This window comes from Acanthochromis polyacanthus, chromosome 10 (assembly GCF_021347895.1).
Source record: "Acanthochromis polyacanthus isolate Apoly-LR-REF ecotype Palm Island chromosome 10, KAUST_Apoly_ChrSc, whole genome shotgun sequence".
NCBI lineage: Eukaryota > Metazoa > Chordata > Actinopteri > Pomacentridae > Acanthochromis > Acanthochromis polyacanthus.
The window spans coordinates 5,882,303-5,906,199 of record NC_067122.1 but is presented as its reverse complement, the minus strand read 5'-3'; the positions used below and the strand labels follow the sequence as shown (position 1 = coordinate 5,906,199).

The 23,897-nt window shown below is 40.0% G+C and overlaps 2 long non-coding RNA genes across 2 annotated transcripts in view; one reads left to right on the top strand and one right to left on the bottom strand.

The window, feature by feature from the left end:
• The window catches only part of LOC127535740 (uncharacterized), a 511,585-nt gene that overhangs the window by 90,024 nt on the left and 397,664 nt on the right, over positions 1 to 23,897 (bottom strand). The gene's annotated exons all lie outside the window — the stretch shown is intronic.
• LOC127535743 (uncharacterized) overlaps positions 1 to 23,897 on the top strand; it is a 93,093-nt gene that overhangs the window by 9,421 nt on the left and 59,775 nt on the right. Inside the window, exon 2 of the long non-coding RNA XR_007944590.1 lies at positions 17,380 to 17,505. This is a non-coding gene — a long non-coding RNA (uncharacterized LOC127535743). The remainder of the gene's footprint in view (positions 1 to 17,379; positions 17,506 to 23,897) is intronic.

Sequence of the window (23,897 nt, the reverse complement as noted above, 5' to 3'; positions counted from 1 at the left end):
CTCAATACTGACCATGCTTTGGGCCCTTTTCCTTTTTGGTTGTATTGAAAGTGTATAGGATGGAAATAAAAGTCATCTTGCTTAAAATATTAAAGAAATTAGTCATTTTTAACTTCATCAGGCCATCCTTTACCATTTCAAGAGTTTTGTTTTTTTTTAAATTTTGCCTGCAACTATATATTCAGTAGGCCTAAGGGTCAGAATATGTTGTCTCTTTTGAAAAAAAAAAAACAAGATGTAAATCGAGGCTAAGACCACTGGAAAGAAGCACTTGTTTCGTGAGACTTTTTTGACCCTTAATGCCCAGATTTTCCTTTTTTGTTTCCCCTAAGGAGCTTTAAGTTTTCCGATTCAAATTATTTGTGACTTTCTGTCTATATTCTTCTTCGTAGTGTCGTATACAGACACACTCTCCACAAATTCAGTGGATCACATCTGGTACCTTTGGAAACTTAAATCTCTGCAGACTTTGAGCAATTTTGGCTACACAGGTTATAATGATGGATCTCAACTGGCATGTTTGTGGGCTTTAAGATGTTAAAAAAAGAATGGTTGGACACCCAGAGAAAAAATGTGATGGGCATTCGATCCTCACCTTAAGCACACCGCAGCAATTGGCAGTTAAAGATAAATGTGTTTACCACTGCTCTTTCCTTTCTGATTCTTCTTTTACAAACTCTATCAGTGGTGAAGTATTTCAGCTACAAAGACCGTGTTATCTGAAGCCATTGTGCTCCATTTCACAAACGTTCTAGAGACCAACAAGAGAACAAGTACATGATTATATTGGTATTCCTCCGGACCACTGGGACAAGCCTGCTCCCTCTCCTCCTCTTTTTGTTAATCTCTCTCCAAGTTGTTTTCTTCCCCGTCATTCGTAAACATCCACAGACATGAAAGCTGCTTGATAATCCACCGATTTTTCACCCTCGAGTGCTGAGCGTGGGGTGTGGCGTGGGGGTGATGTTTATTAGCGGCGTACGAGGGTTGTGTAATTGGTTTCTTGTCTCGAAGTAAAAGAGAGAGTTTGGTAAAAATCTAATGCTCTTGTGGGAGTCTGTGAATAGGTCCCTTTGTTGGAGTGATGACTCGTTACTGTGGGCTGCACAGGATTCATCATTTCTGCAGGGAGCTTCCACAGCACGTGCAATTGGAGGCTGCTGACAAGAAGAATCAGAAGTATCACTTCTCGGTGTAATTATCCATCCCTCTGTCCAGATCTGTGTTACAGTGGAAGCCAGAGAGCACAGACATAACTCCTTTAGCCATACCCTGCAGCTCCTCAGGTGAATCCAGAGACCCTCGCAGCCCAGATGAGATGTGTATCGCCTCCAGCATGTTTTCAGTTGTTGCAAACAGAAATGTCCTTGCTTCTCCCAAGGCAAACTAGAAGAGGAGCCAGACTCAGAGTGAAGCAAGGATCTATTCGGACTGGTTGTTTTTATGACCGACACGTAAGCCTACAGTGGATTTAAAGATTTGTTTGCAGGAGCAAGACAATCTGATTTAGTTGTTTCTTCTAAGCTCTTTTCAGAGGCTTTTCGGTGTTGTTTTGAGAGACTCTCTGGCTAAGAGCTGTGCTTGTCTCATAACAAAAAAAGAAAGGATATCTGCTGACTAAGGGACAAAACGCGTCTTATTTTGTGGTTTCTCAACAATGGAGTGATACTTATGTCTGCACTTACAGACTTAGAAACTGTGAAGTCTGTGAGAAAACACAGTTTCCCTCCCACAGAAATCAGCATTTGAGAAAACATTTTTTCTTTGAAGTCGCTCAGGCATATTTTCCATTATGTCTGCAGATCAAGACTTTGCAGATGTGCTGTTGCTCTCCGGTTATATTAAGTCAATAACAGAAGAGTTCACTTTTGTTATTAATCAAGTTTTCAGCTTTTGGGACCTTCTAATGTCTTTTACATGCAGTTTATGTGGAGAAGAAAAGGTACCTTGTCCTTCATTGTTGCTGCTTCATAGGATTCATTCATTTACAATGGCAATACACAATCATCAACATTTATATACAGTAAATGTGCCAAATTAGACAACTGGCTAACCGTTCATTCTTTGTAGTCTGGCATTGCTGCCAGAGCAACACAATGAAGCAAATACTCACTGTGTTTCTTTGATGTTGTGTCTGTTGCATGAGAAGTAAATTAGCAATTTAGCAGCTGCGAGTAGGTCTGTGTGGGAACATCATATATTGAATGAATATTTCATTTGGAAAGACGAACAAAAAGACTTCCTATACGTAGGAAGGCAAACCTGATTGGGTGTTTACATTACAAAAAAAATGCATAGGGCCGATTCAACTGCACAGAGAGCTATAAACATGGAAGGGTAGACTACCTGTGGATGGGTGACTAGGAGGGTTTTATTCCAGGAACATAAAGAGTTAATTTTAGAGGTGGATGTTGTAATGAGTCTAACCTGTTCTGTGGATTTACTAACGCTCAGCTTTTGGTGCATCATAGGGAGATTGCAGTAGAAATGAGGCCACTGTTACGTCAATGCTATTAATACTTTATGGTTCATATAAAGTCAATTCCATCATCTCCAGTTTGTGAGGGTGAGCACGGACCTTCTGCAGATGTTAGCCCAAAATTTAAGCTGCAGGGACAGTAGTGTACAGCAGTGGTGTTTATTCGTACAAACCTGCTGCATATGTATGGAAAGGAGTCCTCCAAGCAGACTAGAAAGTAGCATAATAACAACCACAACTCTGCCTCTGTGGTGTCCACAGCTGTCTGAGTGGGTGTCCACACAGATCTTCATGAACTATGGCGCATATACAGAACCTCAGAGTGTCCTTGTTGCCGACTCCCAGGGGACAAGAAAGTAGTGCAACAACAGTGACTGCTCATCTCTGGTGTCCACAGCACACCATTTGCATGTTCACAATGGAGTATCAATGAAAATAAACTTGAATTACAATAATTACAATTGACTTTAGCTAAATAGAAACAATAGAAACAACACTCAGTCTATCACAGGACTACATTTAGAGGCAAACAGTCACACTCACATTCACACCTACAGACTATTTACAATCACCAGTTAGCATCAACGTGTTATTGGAATGTGGGAGGAAGCCACAGGTGAGGACAGGTGATGGTCACAGTCACAAAGAAGAAAAAAAATTGCACATGAAGCTTAAGCAATGACACCATGGTTGGTTGGTGTCATTTTTGAGCGGACTTGTAGACAAAAAAAAAAAAGAGAAAAGGAAAAAAAAAAAAGGAATGTGGGAGGAAGCCGAAGAACCCAATGAAAGCTCACGCAAGCACAGGGGAACATGCAAACTCCATTTAGTAAGATCCCAGGTCCAGGCGGGGAGGCAAACCAGGGATATTTTAGCTGCAAGGCAGCAGTGCTAACCATCGAGCTTGTACTCATAAGTACTGTCATAAAACATCTACTAAGAAGGCTGGATGTGAGTGGGTAGACCAACCTAGCATGTAACTCTGACATGGAAGATGAAAGGCCGCATCTGGTTTTCTTTACACAGTGATTATTAGTTCTTAAAACCATGGCTACAGTTTTTTTCCAACTAGAATGGATGTTAAACAAAAACACCACATAGTAAATTCCAATGTCTGTGCCCTGTTATGATTGCAGCTGTTACTGCACAAGCTTCATTTTGGTTTTGTCTTACTCTGTCTAAAACATCACTAATAAAGCACTTCTATTCCTGGCCAGCATGAAGTGTGGAGCTCACTCGAAAAGCTTTCCCAGTTGATTGCCATTGTCGGGTCTTTAAAGTGTTTTTGACATACACAGTGTCATGAAAAAGTATTTGCCCCATACAGAAATCTTCCATTTTTGCATATGTGTCACATGTAAAGATTGCACTGTATGATAGCATTGTTGTCCCCAATTACCTTGCACACTCATTCCTAACAGCATTTAACCCTTTCCACCCTGGTGGTCTCTGTACCGTAACCTGGTTGTGTCTGTTATAAAAAGCATTCATTTTTTCAAGTGTAGCACATTCAGTGAAGAGGCCGCCTGGTAGCACTATGACTAACATGGACATAGCATTTGTTGTGCTTCTACTCTGCTGCGTCAAACTTGGAAGAGTTGCACTGAGAAGAAAGGAGCTTTTCAAAATCTCCCTTTGGCCAATTGAAAAGCATGAGGAGATATAATATTTCAAAATTCTCCTAAGTGTCTCTGATCCATAGAACCCCAGGGTATACATCTTGACCTCACAGTTTTGCACCTGTTACTGACTGAATTTGGAGATTTTGAAGGTGTTTGTTCAGAAAAAATAACTATTAAAACATTTCAAAACAGCCTAGGGCTTAAGGGGAGCATTTTCTATGGCCATGACATGAATTTGCTGATGTGACATTTCAGCTATTTTCCTATTGTGACATACGTAGTTACTATAGCTGGTATTTTATATAATGACTTTTGGACTGTCTTTTCTGGCCTCTGAAATCCACTTTCCTTTCAGTGGTTCAATGATGAGCCTTTTATTAAAGCGTCACCCACTGCAAATATGTAAATGAAGAATGTTAGTATTTTTTCCCATGCCTGAAACATCCCATGCTAATAAAAACCTGCTGTTTGAGCACTTGTACAGTTCCCAATCATGTCTTAGATGCTGCTGAAGATTTCCTCCTCGAATAGGTTCACTCTAAGTTCACCAAGACGCTGTGTCATGGTGGATCACACGTCTTATCTTCTAAAGGGAAATACTTCTGGGATCGACTCAAGCTCAAAGTAAGACACAAGAACAAAACGAATAAAATTAAATCGGCTGAACAGCATGATGCAGCTCAATTCTCAAAGTTACTTGAAATGAAATGAGAGATTTTCCAAGTTTTGACATGTGACACAAATACTTCATTTATGCAGGAAATGTTAGGGGAAAAACTTTTTGTTTCTAGTGATTTTTTTCACTTCTTTTCTCTATATTGGTGTATGTTAGACCGAACAAACCATCAAAAATGAAGCAATATAAAAGCAGTTTTGTCTTCGTTGACGTACTGTAAATAAGCTGCAAATCCTGTATTTCTCTTTGAGAGAGATGTTGAAAAGATTCTGTGTTTTTCTCTGTTGGAATCAGTTCAAATTTGCCAACAATACAGCAAAGTTTTTAAGGTCATCAGAGTCAAAGCAGTTCTTAAAAAAATATTTCTGTTCGTTCGACTGAGATCATAAACCTTTACTCCTACTTCTGCTTCTTTAATGCAATAGATTAAAATTTACCAACAATGCAGGAAAGTTTTTAATGTTATAAGAGTCCTTGCGGTTTTTGCACAATATTCTCTGCAGGTTTACCCGGGATCATAATCCTGCTGCTCTTACTTCATCCAAAGAACAACTTCACGAGGCTAATTTATCAGCCTGAGTAATCCAGCCAGCTGTGGATGAACAGTAGTTTTGCTAGCGCTGCAAGTGTCATCATTACGCCACTAGCTGGCGTCACGAATGAATAGCGTGCCATAAAACAGGAGATATTTCCACTGAAAAGCAGCAGCACAATTAAGATCAGTTAAGCAATTTGCATTTTAGAAGAAAAGTAGAAAAAGTATTTAAAAAGATTCAAGTGTTAATATTTGTGTATACTTTCCATCAGATCTATGACTCTCAGGCTAATGAGTGTTATCTGGAGGGTACACTGGTTGTTGTGAAAGGTGGTGATACTGTTTGAAATGCAGTCCTGTACAATCAAAAAAATGCTTCTGCACCATTTATTCCAGGTCTCTAAAAGGCAGACCGTACGTTTTAACAGCTGAATAAAAATGCTAAGAGGCAATCAGACCTGGGATCAGAGCTCTGAGGAGGTTTCAGGTTCAGTTTTTTTTTTTTTTTTTTTAACTTCTTGATTGTCGGAAACCTTCCACAGCTCCTCATGCATGCCAGTGTGAAGCCGAAGAGGCTGTCGCTGCACTGCAGTCAGGCTCAGTATGAGGCCACCAGTGGTAAAAATACAATGTTTGACCAGAGCTGACTCATTTTGGCTGATTCCCACAAGAAGACAGAAATAGTTCTGGCATGCAAGAAAAAGAGCCAAAAGCAAGTAAACAAGTTCTTAGAAATTAAAAATGTACTTTTGAAGTAATACAGATGAAAATATAGCAAAGATAAAACACAGGCTTGATATGTAAAATCTTACTTTTAACTTACTTGCCTGTGGTTTGACAGCCCTTGGTAAAACATTTGCAGTTTTCCATTACTTTTTTTTTTTAAAAAAGGATCTCAGCACACATAGCAAACCTCAAAAAAGTGTTTTCCCTGATTCTTGGAGCAAATACTTGATGCATTAATGCTCCAGTTTAAAAATATTCGGTCTGGAACACAATAAATATTTGCTTTTGGTTGCATGTGATGTCCTCATTCTGCATTTTTTGAAATTCTTTGTGTTTAGCGACAGCATGAGTAGATTTTCAGAGAGCTTTTTCAGGGAAGCAAGACAAAGTCGGAATTGCAGAATTTCTGAACTCAGTACATCAGGATAGAAATGGCAGTTCTTAAAGGTCACCACAGACTTTCTAAAATGTGAAGTTGTTCATCATTTCAAAACCGTAGATGTCAGGTGCTCCCTGTGGACACAACATCTGATCGATACAGTTACATGCAAATTTTGATTATATCAGCAATTAAATTCTGAAGACCGTATTGATGACCTTTCCAAGAGCAAAATACGCGACACCATCCTCTGTCAAGATCCAAAGTATGAAGAACCTAATGGCAACTTAATAGAAGTGGACAGTGCATTATGTTCCAGAGGTGTTTGAATACATTAGCACCTGCAAGCTTGACATTTTAGAGTGCAGACGTCTGATGAAGAGCGCAGCACTCTCAGCATCACCTTGTAGACGGTGATAATTTCGTACAGCCTGGCTCTGTATTTGTCAGATGCATCTCACTGAGCAACACATCCAGGCAGACAGAATGGAAGACAGAAAATGAGCACATCATTGTAAGTGAATTACTAAGAGGCAGCGGTGTGATGGCTTCTGATAGCAGAGATGGTTGAATATGATGTTATTTGACTTAAAATAATAACTTGATGACTCTTAAATAAATGAATTATGATTTGATTAAATCAAAGTATTAGTATGTAGGTGGGAATAAAAGACATGAATTTTAGGAACAATAGGCTGATTTTAGTAAATGTGTAAATTGTGAGCTTCAGCACTCCATATTTGTGTATTTTCAGTAGTACTTTCCACAAAAAGTTGCACCAGGACATACCTGGACGATGTCCACTAAGAGCAGACAAATAGTGGCTGACACGCAGGCAAAGGGGATTCTGCCTTGTCGGATTCATTAGGAACCTAAAGGTCACTGAGGCTATCATCACCCAGGCTTTATTTGATTTGGGGAGAAGGGTGAAATCTTGTTCTACCTCCTAATGAGCAGGGAATAAATCCTAGAACACATGGGGATGGCGGAGGCCTGTCTGGCACCTTGCATTGCTGACATTTTTGTCCCTGCTCAGGCTTCAGTGGAAGGGACAAGGACGAGGTTGGGGACACAGAGTGCACCGGGACACTCTCGCCTGAGTCGCCATCGTCCTCTGGTTGTTTTTTTCCAGTTGAGACTGATGACAGACAGCAAGTGGAGGCTGCTAATGAGGGCAAAGCTCGCTCCCCGTGACGCTCGGCTGATTGCGAAGGTCACTGTCATTACCAGAGCAAACTCTCAAATAAGTCAGGGGAAAGTGGGTAAAGGCAAATGAAACTTTCAAAGGACAGAAGGGGGAATTTTCATCTTTTCTTCTTTGGGATTAAAACTGTATCTGCATGGCACAGTTCATCACAACAGCTTCCGGAGCTCCAGACTCCTTCGTTTTTCTCTTGTTTACACTGCAGTGCTGGAAGTGTTTTTCACATCTCCTTATTTTGAGCAGATAAAAGATAACACTACCTGTACTGAGCGGCGACACGGCACAGCGTTCTTTACAATATGCAAGAAGTGGAAGAGTTGCTTTGTCAAACTGGTTAATGTATGCCATTAGTGCTGACATGAAAAGAGAGAGGCCAGATCAGATAAAACAGTAAAACTTAGAAAACAGACAAATGGAGAAAACACTGCAGCTTTAAAGACTGAATGGATGAGTCATTTCAAACAGACATTTATGTAGTTACCTCACTTTATCATAATGAGCATGAGTCATTTCTTTTCACTTTCTTAAAGATAAAACCATCTCTACATTACTAATCTATATTAAATTTGCTATACACGGATTATTATTACTTATTAATTGCAGCCCTACAGTTTTTCTGCCGTTGTGTTTGTTCCCGTTTTACACCTGTCGTAGGTTTTTTTTCTGGAGGGATGACATTAAAAGTGCATGAATGGTGGTGATTCTGTTCCATATTTTTATTACTGTCAGCAAATCCAACAAAAACCAACAAAGAATGGATCTTAAAGTCTAACACATCTTCATCTTCAGCACCACAGAGTTAGCCTAGCCGCGCTAGACCCATATTCTGAAGGCACAAGGGTCGAGGGCCGCTCGACAGGGAGGGAGGCGGGCTAAAAGGTTGTCTTTCAAATCACTCTGCAGCAGTTGGGTAGGTACACAACCAATCAGTGCAACGAATAGGCTGACGGAGTTCCTAGAGCGCAGACAGATTGTGGCTAAGTCTCATTAGCTTCCCAACCAGCGGAGCCAACTGGTATATTAAGGATGTGCCATATCCCGTCGGCATAAGTCCAAATACGTCTTTCTTCTCAATGAAACACTTCAGTGCCGTCCTTTGTTTATCTTTCAAGGTGAATTTTAGCCTCAAATCTTTAAGGGCTGTGGCCAAAGCCGAGTCGAAAGATAACTGTTTATTGTGCGGCGGTTGTTTCTGTCAGAATCGTCGCGCCTCCGTCGTCACTTAGTTACGCCCGCTTTCTGACTCTACACTTCATGGGGATTCGTTCGGCCAGTTTTAGGAGAATCCAGCCTCGAGCCTTATGGAGGGTAACTAGACCCACCCTGGCAGAGAATTAAATTCGTTGTCTAGCGCGACTAGGCTACCACAGAGTAGCATCCTGCCCAAAATAAGCATTAAAACACATCAGTGTAGCTGTCACTCAACAGCTGCTGCATTTACTTTTTGTCTGAGTAGTGTCGGCTAAAAGTTACGGCGCCCTGCTCTTTCTCACATTTGTGACTTGGTTGTAAAGGTTTTCCGCTGGACACTGAAAGCACACAGATGATGAAATGAGAGTTTAGTCATTGCATGAGATTTTTTATATCGAATAACTCTTCTCTTTGAATAGCTGCACAGGCAACAAGGTGAGCCACAGCGAATCAGAATCCATGTAGTAGGAGTTTCACTTAATTTTCACTTTTCAAAGAAGAAAAAAAGGCAAGTATTGGAGGTTAAAAAATAATTAAACAGCAGATATCAGACGTGGAATTAAAAGCAAGTGTTGCAAGCATTGTTTCAGTTCTAATGAAATCATGTTCAACCAACAAACTACATCAAGTTTGGGTAATTAACTTTTCCTCTACAATCAAAGGTACTTTTTAATGAGCAGTCTTTGCTATCGGAAATGCTAAGTTTTCAGGCGGGAACTTGAAATACTGAAGTCGGTGTAAGAGAACTCAACTTGAATTAATTTTCAAGTCACATATACATATTCATGATATTTAGAAGCTATAATGGTACTCATCACCATGGGAACCTCCTTATAAAGTGTGATTTTCTAATCAGCAACAGAGACAGTACTAAAAAATCCCTCGAGCAAATCTGTGTCGCTGCCCATGTGATGAAATGGGATTTTTGCCTCAGCTTGCTTAAATCTGCTTCTTTTTCAGTGTTTCTATGAATGAATGAAACAAAAAGCTGTTCAATGCTTACAAAGACTCAAATGAAAGATGGTATCTACATCAGCAGAGATGATTTTACACCATAGAAGCTGCACATGTGTGCTCGGAATCCCATTGTTTAGAACTCAGAGATTTGAGTTAAAATGAAACATAATATTAAGCTGAATAAACTCTGAACATTATTAAGTCAACATAAGCCATGAAAATAATGTTTGCAACTTTAAACCAGCAAATTAGACTGTTTTTTTTCTTGCAAACATGTATTTAATTAACTTGTGGGAATAGGAGGGTTAAAACTGTTTCTGTCTACCTGACTTGTCTGCAATTGACGCCCTTCTTCCTGCACTCTGAAGTGAAACCACTGCATCTGACATAGCCGTGTTATATTTTCACCAACATAGCTGCAGATTTATGCTTTATACATCTTACGGTCCCTTTATCCTCAGCCACGGTGTTACCTTTGTTACCTTCTGTCAAACAAATCTCTACCCAGCAGTCTCACTTTGTAAAGTCTGGACTTGGATGCTGTTTCTCTGATAAAGTTAGAGATGCACACAAACATATAATGAGGTGTTTCCTTCTGTTTCTGTGATATTTGTCCTCTTTGATCCAGGAAGCTGCAGTGCGACCTTGTTATTCTGAGCCGTCTAGAAGGTGTCTGTCGGTATCGTCATGCAAACCTGTGGCTGGTGAATTGGATGTTTTGCAAAGATTAAATAAATATAATTCTTCTTAAAGTATGGACATGTAAATCGTGCTCCTGTAGGGTGTACTGGAGTAATAGAGGTACAAATTAAAGATCCTGAAAAGATGGAAATCAGCCGTGCTACCGGTTCTGATTTCACTGCTTCCGTCTTTCTTCAGTGAAAGGAATAATAAAAAACCGTAAACAATGGGATTTCTTGCACACATATGCAGCTTCTATTGTGTAAAATCATCTCTGCTGATGTAGATACCATCTTTCATTTGGGTCTTTGCAAGTACTGAAAAGCTTTTTTTCGTGCATTCATAGAAACACTGAAAAAGAAGCAGATTTAGGCAAAAATCCCATTTGTGACACACATTTGCAAGAGGGATTTTTTAGTACTCTCTCTGTTGCCTACTAGGAAATCACACTTTATAAGGAGGTTCCCATGGTGATGAGTGCCATTATATCTTCTAAATATCATGAATATTTATAGGCTGTATGCAACTTTCTTTAGAGACTTGTGACACATTTATTTGCCTTCATGCACTGTTAGAGCTTCATTTCACGACTGCAAATGATGCTTATAATGTTCACATGTGTATCTTTACAGTGTGTTTTTCATTTACAAACACTGGCGGTGACAAAGTTGCCATGCAGAGTGTTTTTTACTTGGGTGCAGCTTATGGTTCAGAGTGTTGCCCAAGGACCCTGTGGCAGAAGGATGGGCCTGGGGATTAAACTACCAACCTTGTGATTAGATACAACCCGCTCTATCTGAGCCTCGGCCATCTCTGCCAACATCCCAACGCCAGACGCCACAGGACACCTTTAGAGGTCCAACATCTGCAGCCAAACAGCTGAATGGACACAGTATGAGACAGGTGGTTTTAATATTGAAGTGGATTGATGTACGTTACATAACAAAGAAAGTTTAGAAACATTTGAGTGACAGTTTGATGAATTATTTCATTTCAAAGTCTAATCTTTGGCCCTCTGCTGAATTTAATTTTGTTCTCTCTTGTTCACTTTATATATTATTATTATTTTCAGGAATAGACTCAAGAAAAAACTATGTAAAATAGAGGTTATTGGAGCACTATTTCACTGCCCAGTTTTGAGCCTGGGTGCATTTAGCAGGACGATATTGTAGCTGCAACCGAATCACATGGTAGTTTGTCCACAGGATCCATGAATTTCTTGCTTCATTCATTGTCTATGTGAAATGCATCGTGTTGCATGCTGGTTGTGTTGCAGTGCATTGCCCTGGAGCTCATTTGCATAAAGCAGTTTGAAGGTATGTGTCCACAGGGGCGTTTTTTTTTCTGAACATCGTCTGTTGGTGGACGCCATTTGTTGGTCACATGACAGTGCTTTAGCTTCAGTCCGGTAGAAGCATCGGACCAACATGGCGGCTTAGTCGCAAACTTTCTTTCTCCTTTAATTACGAAAACAGTTCAATGAAAAGTATTTCTGAAAGCAATTCGGGTGAGAAACAAACGGTGCAGTTGCTGAATCTGTCCTCATTTGAATTCAGCGACGGCTAGTTTAGACGTTTGACAACAGTTTTGTGAATTCATGCACCAAATTTGCAGAAATTAGAAAGTCAGACTATTTTATGCAAATGAGCTATGCCTCAAAGTAGCTCAAAACATACCACAACACAACCAGCATGCAAAGTGGTGCATTTCACATAGACAAAGAATGGGATGCAAGAAACTGACAGATCCTGTAGACACTTACAATGACTTCAACTTTAGGAAAGTTTGGTGTGGGGAGCAGAAGTCTGACGCCTCGGAAAACTTTCGTAAAACATCTAAATATGCCGTCATTGGGCTAAAATGAGGACAGATTCAGTAGCTTATTTCTTGCCTCAAATGCTTTCGGAAATACTTTTTGCTGAACTGTTTTCATAATAAAAGAGAGCCTGCTGCCATGTTGGTCCGACTCCTCTACCGGACTGAAGTTCTGAAGATCTGTCATGTAACCACCTAGTTACCAGCTACTGCACGGCCACCAGGTGGGTGACATTCAGGTGCGGTACGTTTCCATGTGAGAAAAAACTCCCCCATGGGCACGTACCTTCACCTCTACTTAATGCAAATTCGGTGTGGGGAGCAGAGGTCTGACGCCTCGTGAAAACACGTACCTACAGCAGCATCCCTTGGAGTGCACCAGAAATACACCTTCTCAGTATTTGCCCGCATAAAATTACCACCTTCTCTCGTCACTAAACCCTTCTCCTCCCTTATTATGCTGCTGTGTAGCTATACCACCGCTAAGGCAGTCTCTTCTTTCCTCTTCCTTTGTTGCTTTGTGCTGAGTTTTCCAGGCTCTTTCCTCTGCATGTTTATCAGTCAATTTTCTTTTTCTTTCTTCTTTCTTTCTCTGCCTCTCCCTCTTAGAATTGTTTGTGTGTACCAGGTTCCAGGTTTACATTTAGTTTTTGACCTGAAATTTCCTGCTTTCACCTTTTCAGTCTATGTTTACGATTTCCTGTTTTATCCTTTTATTTTAACAAAGCTTCTCTGTGAAGTTATTTACCCTTAAAAAGATTGTAAAAGGTAAAGATAGATCCACCCTGTCCTTTACAGCACTTTAAGGTAACTTAGTTATTTTTGAACGCAGGTTTTTTTTTTTTGCCATGTGCATAGATTCTTTTATCTTGATGTCTTCTTACTGTATTTGTGTTTTGTGAGGAGAGATTAAAGACAAATTAGCAGCTCTTGTTAGGTACAAAAACTCTCTACTGTACTCTATTTTTCTTCCCGAGAAAACACTTGGGAACACAACTGACAGTTTGCACAAGCAACACTGATTCTGCTAATGTGGTAAACCCCAAACATTGCAGTGCAGGTCAGCAAAAGCTAAACATTATTATTATGCAAATGCTAATTCACCGCTGCCTGCTCTTCAGACAGGCGGCAGTGGCGACTTTCCCAGCACTCTCAGCCTAATGTAATATTACAGAGACGTCTGCAGGCATCGTGGTTATATCTGAGCCACCTAAAAGCCTCGAATGGACTCAATTATGCCTTCATCAGAACGTCTTTCCCTTATCTCTCCTTGCCCCAAGCTTCTTTCTCCCTCCCTCAAGAAACAGACATTAAATTCTCCCAAATGCAGTTCTCAAAAAGATTAGATCCTTACAGGATGGCTGCAGTAAGATGACCAAAGATGGGAAGTTAATACCAGCCACCAGCCAAATGATCGAATGACAGAAGTTAATAGTGGTCAGCTGTAGCGTCATGCTAACATAATGGCTTGATGATGGTGTTTAGCTTCATATTAAATCATATACACCGACTTAAAACGAAGCGCTTTATTAGGAACACCGTGCTGGTGCTGGATGGGGCCTTCTGTTGCTCTCAAAATAGCCTCAGCTCTTGGAATCTTGGATTCCATGAGATGTTGGAAACATTCCTCTGAGATTCAGAGCCACGTCAACATGCTTGCATCATGATTTCTGCAGATATGTCAGCCGCACATGCAATGCATTCTGGGACAATTCCTCAGATTAATTTTTAAAATTCCATTGCAAGATACACGATAACAAATAATTCAGCATCTTGACACAGAGCTGCTGCGCTGAAGATGCTATCTGAGCTCTGGAATTGTGCCACGAATGAAATAAGAAACAGGAAGGATTGGAATCTTGTGATCGTTGCAGGTAAAATCATGTTTTGTTTGCACATGAGCAGCCTTTCCATCAGCCCCCCCTGCCCCGTGTGGCTGCAGTCACACTCAAATGAATACATATCATATTACCTCGCACAAAAAGATGAGAAAATCCATTAAAAAAGGTTGTGTCATGGGAGAGAGCGCAGAGAAAATGAGTAATCCCTGCCTCTCTCTCTCTCTCTCTTCTTTCATGTGCTTGTTTTGCTTGCAGACTGCACGGTTTGCGTCGCATGTGAGATGGGAAGCCAGCAGCTATGTGTATATTGATGGGCATTTCTTTGTCCAGCACCGCCTCATTTTGTGCTGTGCCACGCGACTTTAATTCCAAACAAATCATTTTGAGGAATGTTACACCAGTGCAATAAATCTCCACAATAGAAAGTGTCATTACTCTGCTATGTTCCAGCAGTTTGAAAGTCAGTGCGATCTGTTGTGGATTTCTGAAAAATTGGTGTTTATTATTGGTGTAATATATTTCAGATTCACTCTGAAAAGTTTGGAATAAATTTTACATGGGATTTTACTGGTTCCATAAAAGAAAAGTCACGCAGTCATTAAAGTATTTGGAGCATGCAATCATCTGGAACATACAAAGTCACATTTTATAGTATTTGTGATTCCTATATCACCGTCAAATTGACAATCGATGTCAAAATCAATGCAGCAGAACCTGAGATTGTCATTTTTATTTCATGGTATTTAGATGTGTTCTGCCAGTAGTCTTGAGCTTCAAGCAGAGATGAGGAGCAAATAACTGATCTTACTATTTTCTTCCAGCCTTGTCTCCAAAACATTATGTTCCTTTACAATTAAACATGATTCTCAATGATGACGGATTACGACAAATATTAGATGTAGGGGGATCAGTCGCCCAGATGAGCCAGAAAATGGTTTAGAAATTTTAAACATGTAGCTAAAGGGTCGTATTTTTTGCCTAAATGATGTTTTTTTCCTAAACCTAACCGCATAGTTTTGGCTCCTAAACATAACCAAAGAACAAAGAAACTTAAATTTAAGGATTATGAACCTCACACCAACCCCAGTATGCTTTTGTGACATACGCCTGCATCATACTGCTTTGCATGGACTTTATGGCTCTTTCAAATTTTTCATTCGTAAACTTTCCTAAACTCAGGTTACAACCATCTGGATTATAAGTCGTGTTGAATATGCTCAGTATGTAATGAAGCTTTGCCACCACATACATGTGCCTCCAAAACATCCTGAATTTCATCTCACTTGCTTTGTATCCTCGAAAAATAAAACCAATTTTGTCAAGTTACCTCAACTTAAATTTAATTTTAAAGCCTCTGAGACAGATGTTTGAGTTTAAATTACACACAGTATTGGGTTGACTAACTCTATTGTGTCGACCCAATCCATCAAAATAATGTTTCCATCTTAAAGGTTTTATCTAAATCAGTAAATTAAATCTATCTTTTAAAAATGCATTCAATTAGGTGGCGGAAAGAAGTCATTTAACTGACTTTTGTGAGTGTAACTCCAGTAAAGGCCACACTGTATGTAGTAAAACAAACTGGAACAAGTGTGTACATGTTGTACAACTACAGCTGCAGATTCCCTCATATATTTATTTAGAAAGGCTGTGCGACTCATTAACTTCTCTTTGTTGTCACTCATTTACATTTTACTCTTTTGGGCGGGCACCGTTAACAGCAGAACTGCTGGGCAATTTTTTTTAACATTGATTATGTTAAAGTATTTACTAAAAGTGTTTCATAAAAAACAATTCAGAGTTCTGTGAGAGGTAAAGCGTGGACGTGAAATTAAAATCACCTGCAGTGCTCTGTGGGGAGCCTGTAATGAGTCAGCAGGTAGTTGTTGTTATGTGCTTTTTGCTAATGGACAATTTTTGTTTACTGATAATGGAGACGTTGGCAGTGTGTCTGTGCACACACATACAGAGAGAGAAAAGCAGCATGTCATATTTCAAAGCAGGTCAACGCTAGACAGCTCAAACAAACAGCTCACACCCCACTTAACCCTGGTCAGCATGGTTAAAGTAGGCGCCTGTGCCCGTTTTGAACTGGTTACTTTCAGCTTTACAGCTGGGAAACACATTTGTCAACATGGACATCATATTTTAAAATAGTGGGCACAACTGTGGCTTTATCACATTCACTGACCACAAGTGAACCAACATAACGCAAAATTACGGCAAATTAAATAGCAATTCGCTGCAGTCTCCTCCTGCTAAATTACAAAAAATTACAAAAACAGAAAAGACCAACCACAGCTGATTTCTTTTCAGCAGAGCACCTACCCAACTCTTAGTGCTTTTCAGTTCCGTATGTGCTGTGAAATAACAGTAAAATATATACTGTGAAGGGTCAAATCTTTAGGATGACCCAACCTGGAACACAAAAACCCTCACTGAAGTACAAAAAGGGAATTTTTTTCCTCTAGGATGTGGAGACTTGACCAGGCGTCTCTCCTGAATGACTCGATTTGCCTTCGAAAGATTGTCAAGGAAGGATGGTTTCATCCAAAAAGCTCTGTTGGAATAGTCAATCTCAGCTTTTTTACTGGCTGTATGAAAATTTCAGTTCATTTTCTTTGTTTTTTTTTTCACCCTCTTTATAACCTCTGTCTTATGCAACATTATCTTGAAGTCAACAAACTCCCAGCAAGTGAAAAGTCTTTGTTATTACTGTAAAGATCATCATTTCCTTCCCCTGCTTTGGGAGTGATCTCAGTCATGGCCGAAGACACTAATGAGGCCTCTATATTTATTAAATAATAGCCTGGTAATAACTCTGCTTTGGTGCTGCAAAGATAAATTAATTTCTCATCTGATTATGGGTGCAATTACTTGTGTGTTTACTCAACACAACAGTTCTTTTATGCTGACAGACCATAAAGGCAGCTGAATCGGTTGAAGCATGATACCTGTAACTATAGAATTTAACTATCAGACTGCTTGTAGTTCAACGCCGCTCATCCTCAGATATGATTTGACCAATAGCTACGTCATGCTACATTAAACGTCATGCCGGTTCATCCGTTTCACCGCCCAGTTGACATTATTTCCATCCATCCAATGCCAAACAGAAAAACTTTCAGTAAAAGTTGAAATGCTTTTCTTTCACAATTCCATTTGTGCAAAGGCTTAAAATGCATATTTAGATTTAGATTTTCATTGCCAATTTTTAAACATTTGCATGCAAATATCAGCTGATTTTGTTATTTTCTTTCTTCACCTACACAGACAAAGAAGATGAAAAGCCTGCGTCAATCAAAGTTCGGCTTCAGAAGAGAAGAAACTTGAGACCAGACGAGGCACTGCGAGAAAAAGAAATAAAAGCTGATGATGAAGATGAAAGAGGAAGATCAGGTACTGCCCACTATGCCCAGAATAAGAGCAGCATTACAACGATCAGCCACATTATGACCACTGACAGGTGAAGTGAGTAACAGTGATCTTATTGATACTGTGTGGTGTTCTGCTGGAAAACCTTGGATTTTGACATCTCTGTTGATGAGACTTAGACACTCAAATAAATATTGTCTCAGAACACTCCCTCATGCGAATGGAAATCCCAAATCTCACTGCCCTACCTCTGTAGGAAGATGCCCCCCACCACATCTCAAAAACATCAAACAATCAGGAACATCTTGAGGACCATGACAATTGCTGAAGATTTGACCTCCAAACTTCCTAGAACCCATTCTGATCAAGCATCAACAGGGTGCAGTGGAAAGAGTTTCATTCCCAGATGCCCCACTACACAATCCAGAGTACCCAAAGGATCCAGCGCTTTCATCCTGGTGCCAACAGGACACCCTGAGAGGTCCTCTGGTCCAATGGTTCAGAGCATTTTTGACCACATAAGAGGGATCAACGCATATTAGGCAGGTGGTCATATTCTTATGTCTGCTAGGTATATAGTTCTTGTGCTGTTTAACACAAACAAAAACTTAAATATCAGTGGATTAAACAGGTATGTTGAGCTTAAAACTAGAATTTTCAGCATTGCTAAAGTGGTTTTGCTTTAACTCGCTACATCACCATGCTGCACAGCTAAGAGGTTTTTGTTCAGAGTTTGGGATTTAAATCAGCTGCAAGAAGCATCTCCCTTTAATCAATTCATGTCCTGATGGTTCTCTGAGTGATACGAGACTCTCAGCTTAGAGAAGGTGTTATATCTGCAAATCTGTTGGTAATCCCACCGAATGATGCCGTGCAGTTACAGTAGCACAGGCTGTATGCGTGATGTTGCCATGGGAACCTACATGCATTCATTTGCTGATGCAGAAAATTAATAATATGTCGTTATGTTTCATCCTGATACTCTGCCAAATCAATTCTATACTGCTGGTAATGCTGCTAATAGAACACAGATTAGAAAATGGATCAGTCTACTGGCATTCATGACAGAGAATATTCAATCAATAACATGAATTCACTTTAATTTAGTCAAAAACTAAAGTGTTTTTTAGCTATCTTTCATTACTGGACGGTGTGAGACCTCCTAAACAGACTTCTTAAGTATCATGTTTGACTGTAAAAGGTTTAAGATCTCTATGTGTAGCTGTCTTAGACACAACCAGCTGCACTGAGTTGTGACATAAATATAGTAACATACAATTAGCTATTTTCTGACTGAAGTAGGCAGCATGGCATCAATCCATTTTTAACAAGCATCCTCCTTTAGTGGAGCACACACACAGCCTGATGACGAACAAAGGAAGTTGATGACCTGGTTAAATTCATAGACTGTATATAAAGATGGACGTAGCATCTGGCTCCAAAATTGAAGCCCACCCGGAAGTGTCAAAAACTTGCAATATCACGCCGTCCGCTAGGGTTGGCTCCAAAAAGCTTTTTCTCCATAGACCCCAATTCATTTTTGGAAAAAATAAAATTTGATAGACTGATTTTCTACAGCTCAGGATTTTTTCCCCGTTAGTTTTCATGGTCAAAATGAGAGATCAGGTGGCTGATCTTAAAATAAATTAACACTGAATTTTAAATAAATCGTTAAAGTTGGTGGAGCCAGGGGGCGTGGCTATACTTGATAGACAGTCCCATAGACTGGTCCTGCCCCGAGTTGCTCTCCAGCCTGTTTGATGACGCTTTTTACGTCACTGGCTCCAAAAAATCAAAAATGGCGACCAGGAAGTAGCAAAATCCGGGCTTCATTTTCTCGGCGTTGAAACCAACGGGTGACGTCACGGTTAGTTCACGTCTGGTTAAATTACTATCTCTGAATGAGGTTGTAGGTTTTGTGAAGCCAGCTTACTTAAAGTTATCTTACTTTATAGTCCACCCGTCATGTCACATGTAAGCCTGACTTCAGCTTGACAGATCTCTTATGGTACTGCCCGCTGACGGGATTTGAAGTTGCTGTTGTCCAATTTATTTATTTTTTTCAGTTATTTTTTGGGCCTTTTTCAGTTTTATTGACAGGAAAGCAGTGAGACAGAGACGTAAAAAGGCCATGGGCTGGATTCAAACCGATGACTGATACGGCGAGGACTATAGCAGCTGTTTATGGGTCACCCGCTCAACCCTTTGAGCTACCGGGATGCCCTGCAGTCCAATTTTTGACCTCTGAAAGTCTAAAAATGTACATATGTAATTGCATAAGATCAAAAAGTTTTTTGTGCTTCGAAACGACCTGTAGCCAGCTCTGTTTTTGGACATCTGTGTTTCTGAAACCCTGTGTAAGGCTGCGTTTTAAGTCAAAAGATTAGTGGCTAACAACTAAACCTCTTCCTGGTAAATACATTTACTGTGAACAGAAAGATTCTTATAAAGGGTTTATTCACGGCAACAGCAAGAGTCAGCTGTTGGGTTTCAAAGGTTCAAGCTCAAACTGAGTAGCTCAGCCGCATATCCATGAACGTGAACACAAACACCGGCTGTTGTTGGGTTTAAATCTGTGACCTCATAAACAAGAAGAGGCGTCAAACAACGGTACAAAATTTGACGTCACGCAGTCCTATAATGAGACAAAATGCTTCACAGTGACCACAGTCCTGTTGTTATGGCAATAACAGGAAGATTCTTGTCATACAAATCAACAATTAGACTGCATTTCATTATTTGTACTACATTATGATGCAGCACATTCATTTTCTCTGCAGTTCCACATATTTATGATAATTCAAATTTGAAAAGACAGCATTGCAGAAGCTTTATATTTGAAATAACACAGCAAAGGAAAATAAAATCCTTGCTACAGTGAGGAGTATTTTAAATGCAGTGCAGATAATTTTGTGAGATATTATTTGTGCTCTCCTTTACTTGCTACTTCATCTTCTTTTGAAGTATTTTCAAGTCTACATTGCTCAGCCGTGATATCCCTTGAACCTTCAGTTGTCAGTAAATAGTGCAAAAACTCAGAAGAAGTGATGACTGAAGGCAGTGTTTCCTTGGCCTCAGCCTGTGCTTGGTTTGCTTTTAAAGAACATCAACTACGAGCACATTTATTTACAGCTGAGGCCTGTGAAGGGGCCACATCAGCGAGGAGGGTTGCAGTCGGTAGAAATAAACCTTCAACATTTTATCTCAGCCAGATGTTATGGACTTGGAAAGTTCACAGCCTGGCTCTTAGATCAGGCTCCATCTGCTGCACCTGTGAGATTGATCAGCTGGGTGAGGATATAAGGAGGGATCACCCAACAGCTCAGTTGGTTGTGGGTACGTGACCTGGAAGGGGTTTTAGTTTTTGTTTGTTCTACCACCTTTGGTAGATTTTGGGGGGGGGGGGAGTGGTATTGAAAATGCTTTCTGTCAAAAATAAAGAAATCTATAAGCAATTCCAAACTTTTGAATGGTAGTGTAGATTTTCAACAAGTGCAATAAAAATAAAGTACATCAATACATATTCATACATGTCTAAAGTGAGTTCTCCTTTTATCAGACTTAATTTCATCATTTTGTTTGCTTTGCTTCTTAAAGAAACGCTTTTATTTGCTTCCTTGTCGTGCATTATTTCTGATGAGCGCTGCAGCTGATTGGAGCCATAAGGACTGAAAAAGTGTATTCTTTGTGTGCAGAATGTGGTGACAGAACATTTTGCTGGCAGTACATCCTCTGATTTGCATTCTAATTAGTGCTCTAACAAAACAGCAATAGTCTAAGAACTGTTGTTGCCTGCGCCGCCTGCACATTTAACTCCCTCTTAATGGCAAAACACATTTTGGAAAGAAAACTTTCAGATTGTGACAGTCGTGACAGGTTTTTTATTTTTTTCCCCCCCGTGATGTGAAGTGCCATCTTTTCCACACCAAGCTGGCATTTCAGCACACATAAACCGGCTCTGCACCAAGCAAATAGCAATATTGGATTTAGCTTTTAATGAGTATAGCTCATATTTAACAGCCATTTAATGAGATGGTAGATAGACAGCTTTAAATTACTGCACTGCCCAGCGAAGAGTTCTTTTTAATCAAACACGCTGAATTCATTCCGTCCAACACCAACAAAATAAAGTTGCAGAGCACACAGAATCCTCGCTCTGGATTGGTCTTTATGTTATTTATACAGTGACAGAGAGTCGGCAGGCAGGTATCTGTTAAGACTGCTCTCGACGACACCTTAGACAAAGATCTGGTGTATTAAACTGCAGGTATCCATAGCAACAGTGCTGCTTAGTACCGCATTACAGATTATCACAGAAAGTGAGTTAAACTTAACAGAAAGATTATGACTTTATTGCGGACTGCCATGTTTCCAGCCGGTAAGTGGTGATACGCACCTCGGCATACGTTATCACCCATAATGTAATGACTGCACAGAAATGGAAGGGGGGGGGGGACGACGGCTTCATTTAATTAGCCCTATGGATATTTATACATGAGGACATACATTATCACTTCCATATTATAATGAAAGTACAAAGCTGGAAAAATCCAGCTTCATGTAATGTAATTATCCCTCTGGTTAATACGGTGTGCTGAGGCTGGAGTGACACCACTCTGCTGATTTATTCAGCCACTGCCTGTCCTTCACTGAAGTCAAATGTAGATGCGATCATTAAATTTGGCTCAACAAGCTCAGGTACAATGATTCTGTTGGTCAAAAAGCCGCTGAAAATGCAGCCACCTCTACACCTAATGAGCTGGAGTGGGTCACTCATTAATCACAGAGGTGGCAGTTCAGTCCCAACCCCACGGCGCTCCCGGATCATCAGGCCAGCATAACTGGCTGATTGAATGGCTGAATGAGAGGTAAATTTTGAAGTGTTTTGGAGAGCTTTTGCCATTTTTGTAAGAGACAGGTCATCAAATTAAGGACAGTAGCAATGATGAACTTTATTTCCAAAGTCAGAATGGGTTACAAGGTGCTTCACAAAACTTTAAAATACACAAAGCACTAGAAAGCAATGCTAAAGTGGTAAAAGAAGAAGACAAAACATTAGTTAAAACCATAAAAAGAGCAATACCAGAGCAGCAGAAATGTTATTTCAATGCTTGCTTTTACAATGAGAAACTGACCGGGATGTTCTGACAGTTGGGAGTAGTTTGTTCCAGAGCGCTGGGAGCTAAAACAGTAAAAGCACAGCCTTATTTTGTCTTTAGTATGAACTGTAGACTTTTAAAAGTAACCAGTTCTCAGATCAGAGGGGTGGAAGTGCAAGATAAGATGTTAAAAGTTCAGATGTGTGCAGTGGAGCCAGACTGTGTAGAGATTTAAAAGTAATGACCAGAATTCTAAACTGAATTGTATACTGAATGAGGAGCAAATGTATTTCTGCCAGGACTGGAGTTATGTGTTCCCTGTATTGAGTGTTTATAAGTAGTCGGTCTGTAACTGGGAGATTGTTGAGTTATTGAGGCAGGTCAATAATGAGATGCGTTACTCAAGGCACAAGAAAATGAGGGTGTATAAGCTGCTAAAAAGGATTTCTGTGGAGTATTGGTTGGATCTTTATTATGTTTCCAAGTTGTATGTGGCATTATTGGACTGATGTCTTGCTATGTTGGTTAAAGTTGACGGTATGATCGAAAATAACTCCCAGGTTTCTGGCTGTAAGTGTTATGTAGAATGATAGTGGTCCGAGATAGAGGATGATATTGGAGAAATATTGTTACAACTGTTTTAAGTTGTAGGAAGTTAGCAGCCGTTCAGTCTTTGATTGCAGTAAGGCAAAGAGCATATAGTAGATAGCCATGATTACATATGACTGGATATTATCAGCAAAGTGGTGGTGGGACATAAGCTTAAAGTGGTAAATAATGAGGCCCAGGGGCAACAGATATATATCAACAGAACTGGTCCAATAACATTCATCAGGATTTTGTTTGTTACTCTGAGGAGGGCAGCTTCTGTGCTGTAATTCTTTCTAAAGCCAGACTGGAATTGGTCAAAATGGTAAATTTCTTTCCCTACTAAACTTCGCTTTTTAGTCATATTTTTAACTACTTTTTAAACCAAAGGCAACACTGATATCAGGCAGTAGTTATGAAGAAGTGTCAGGTCAAGATTTGGTATCTTTAGGAGAAGCTTGTTTGAAACGGTACCAGACCTTGCCAGACAATAGAGATACATTTATATTCATAAGACGTCAAGACGTGATGATAGCAAAAACCTCTTTGCACAACTTGCGAGGGAAGATATCACACTGAAAAGCTGAGAGATGTATGTGGGGCCAGATCCAGGAGGGTATGTTTGCAATGAAAGGACCAAGATATCATCAGAGGGTAGAATTGTGGTGCTGTTGATGAATCAGCTGCATTTTAGTCTAAACCGAGAGAAAATACACGTTGTTGAGGCAT